This window comes from Macaca nemestrina, chromosome 5 (genome assembly GCF_043159975.1).
Source record: "Macaca nemestrina isolate mMacNem1 chromosome 5, mMacNem.hap1, whole genome shotgun sequence".
NCBI lineage: Eukaryota > Metazoa > Chordata > Mammalia > Primates > Cercopithecidae > Macaca > Macaca nemestrina.
Genome location: NC_092129.1, coordinates 44,207,892 through 44,211,322, shown reverse-complemented (window position 1 = coordinate 44,211,322; position 3,431 = coordinate 44,207,892). Strand labels below are relative to the sequence as shown.

General features: G+C 41.2%; 1 long non-coding RNA gene across 1 annotated transcript; it reads right to left on the bottom strand.

Moving 5' to 3' along the window:
• Positions 1-308: 308 nt before the first annotated feature.
• On the bottom strand, positions 309-3,081 carry LOC105465726 (uncharacterized). The gene is made up of 3 exons (XR_011623050.1): positions 2,904-3,081; positions 1,078-1,145; positions 309-928 (listed from the first exon to the last, which is right to left on the bottom strand). It is a non-coding gene; the product is annotated as an uncharacterized lncRNA (long non-coding RNA).
• Positions 3,082-3,431: the final 350 nt, after the last annotated feature.

The following is a 3,431-nucleotide window of genomic DNA, read 5'->3' as shown; positions in this document are numbered from 1 at the left end:
CAAAGACTCCATGAACCTTGGGCTTTTTGTCTGTAAAATGGGCGTAATGATGCTCTTTCTGCCCAACTCATGGAAGTATTGAAAGGAAAATTTAGAAAATGTTTCACTGAACAGAGCCAAGGCACTTCCACATTACACAATGCATAAAGTGTATTTATAGAATGAAATCAGTCTCAAGCAATACTCTAGTCATGCTAGTAATGAAAAAACTAAAGAATAAGAAATTATAATACGGAGAAAATATTTGGGGGGACTCTGAATGTTGGGGCTAAAGGAAAACTGAAAAATGAATGATGAAGTAAATGATGGCTTTTCCTTTCTTTTCTTTATTTAGTTCCATCACCTTCTAACATGCCATTTAATTTACTTCCTGTCGTTATTGTGTGTCTGTCTCCCCTGAGAGACTGTCACCTCCCTGAGGGCAGGAATCTTGATAGGTTTGTTTATTCATTGCTACATCCCAAGCATCTAGCACAGTGACTGGCACATTGTAGTCAGTAAGCACATATTTCTTAACAAATTCATTTATAATGTGATAATGATGAAGGGCACCCAGTGCATCTTTGAGAAAGACTGATGGAATGACTTTGGGCCATTTCACAGGGGAAAATCTTCTGGCTGCTTTCTTTTAGTCAGGGATTTATGATGATAGAGGAATCTGGGGTTGCTCTGGACACCGTAGATCTCAAGGAGCTGGAACGGTGTTCTCTGAATATTTCGTGATGAAGAGTGAGAGCATCCGTCACCTCCCGGTCACCTCAGCTGCTCCTCTTCCCACACAGGGTGTGTGTGTGCTAACAACATGCTGGTACATCCGCTTTGGACTCTTCCACCCAGACGAACATCCGAATTTTCCATGGGGTCTTGCTCTCTCTCTTCCTCTGGGCCTTTTGTTGGCATTTCTCTTAGCAGAGTTCCATCCATTTTCCTAGAACCACTGCCTATTATCAAAAGGTCTGGAGCTAGGGGCAGGGAGCAGATTGTGGTGTGCAACCCTCTAGACTCTTTGGTGGAAGGGAGGAAGCTCCAGCCCACCTCTCCCTTTGGGGTAGGAGGAAAAGTCCAGGGTTTGCTTACCTAGGGGAGCCAGTTCTGCTGGGATCCAGGTCCCCAGCTGCGCTGAAGTCTGTGTCCTCAAGCCAGTCCTGTCATTAACCCATGTTTCTTATTTAGTTCTTAGAATTTTAGAGTAAACTTAGAAATAAAATTCAACTTCCTCATTTTAGAAAAAAGAAAACTAAAGCTCAGAGAGGGAAATTGACTTGCCTAAGGTCACACAACTAGCAAGTCAGAGGCAGAGAAGCCTTCACCACCTTGACCACACCTGTCCTGGCAGCACCAGCTATGTCTGGGGAAAGTCAGGCACGATCTTGACAAGAGTCAATAGTAGCAGCGTGGTAAGAGTAGCAGCAAAAGGTTGCAGGACTTTGTAGGAATGAATCAGATTTTTGTAATTTTTGAAATGCTATAGCCAGATAAATCCAGTAATAGTTACTTGATTTATATTTTTTTAGAGCACTCATCTTTTTTTTCTAAAATGCTTTCCCAGCAGGTTACTTAAAATAACCTATTCCCACAATGTATTTCAAATATGGTTTCATTCACACACTTTGCTGCTTAATCTCAATGTAGTCTTTTTAAGGTGTGATTGAACTCACAACTTCTTGATGTAATACAAATGAGTTGTCTTTTTCAAGAGATGTGGTTGAGTTTTTCATGTTCTTATTTATGGGTTCATAAAGTTAGGCTTTGGGGTGGTGAGTGAGAGGGAGTAAGTACAGGTGAAATCAAGCAGGCAGATCAACCCTAAACAATATTTTCCCAAAAAACAAGTTATCAACTGATGCCCTTGTGGAAAGTAGAGGGTTGCCTCTAAAGTCTAAATTGACAGATTAAAGAGGCCAAGAAAAACAAGAACATTCAGGTCATAATATTCTAGAGCTCCTTTCTGCTACTTTTAAGTAGAATTGAAGGTGTATTGTCTAGTCCAACTATTTCACAGTTGGATAAGAAAACAAAAACCCAGAGTACAGACTGACTCGTCCAACGTCAGCGAGGTCAGCTGGTTCCCAGTGGGATTCTGTTTTTTAGTGCAGAATTCTCACTGGGTGGAAGAGGGGAGCAGTAGGATAAAACCAGAGAGGAGCATGGAATTCTCAGGAAATGTCAGGAGCTCCTCCCTACCAATAGGGAAGCTCTCAAAGTGTTTTTGTCAACTCCAGCGAGTTCAGGCAAAAGAGAGTAAATGGATCTTTCAGAATCACCGGATACAGAGCATAAGCTAAGACTAGGTAAGCAAGTAGGCCTTCTTGGAGGTGAATTTATTTCTAGGACTCAAGATGTTCCCTGGATGGGGAGAGATTGCCCATGGGCGGGAGTGGGCTGACTGTCAAAGCCCCCACCAGCATTTACAAGTACGTTCCTAAGAGGCTTGCCTCTAGGTTCTAAGCCTGGAGACCTTGGGCAATGTCCGAAGATCCTTTGGTTGTCACAACTGGGGAAGGTGGCGCTACCCCCATCTAGTGCCTAGATGCCAGGGATACTGTGAAAAATCACAGCCTGCCACTCTAGCAAAAAGTATCCCACTCCAACTGTCAGTAGTGCCGGTTGAGGAAGAAACCTTTCTCTACCTACCTATCCATCAGTGTTCTGCTAAGACTCAGTATTACTTCATCAAATGCTACTTTCTGAACCCGAGAAATCAAATGACAATTATAATGGTTCATTCTTCTCTCTCTTTAGATCTTTCCATTTTAAACTGTCCCCCAATCCCTACCCCGGCCCCCCCCAAAAAAAATCCGGATGAAGGGGAGCTAAGTAGGAGAACAGGAAACAGCAATTTCAATAAAAATACTTAGCACTGAAACTGTATGCGTAGGAGAGACTATTTTCCATGTACTTACATTTTTCTTGTTCTTTGTTGTCATTCCACCATCCTTGGTAAATTTGTTTTCGTTTTAAGTGTTACAAGCAGTTATTATGTATTCCAGGCAGGGTTCCCAAGCTGTGACAATTTAAATGAGGGAGACTTTTTTGTAGGGAAAAAAAAAATGATTAAAAAAATATAAATGGTTTGTTGAAACACTGAAGAAAAGCTTGTCTCAGAGAGCAAAATGCTTTTTTATGTAGTCTTAATATTAATCGAAAATGAAAATGTCCTTCACTTTGAAAGGGTAAGATTTGGCAGGTATGAAATATAAGAGGGCAACGAGAGTCTCCTCCACATTGACAACTGCATGTTTCTTGAAAAGACTTTGAAAGAAATAGTATATAAGGAGCCACAAGTTATTTTTAAAATGGCTTAAATCTTTTACACGTTCACCTCAAAGAAAGAGAGAAACTCACAATAACAGCGTGGAAGAAGAGAAGAGATTGTGGATGAAGGATCTGAAAACTTGGATTTTATCCAAGATCGTTAAAATGTTCCATGA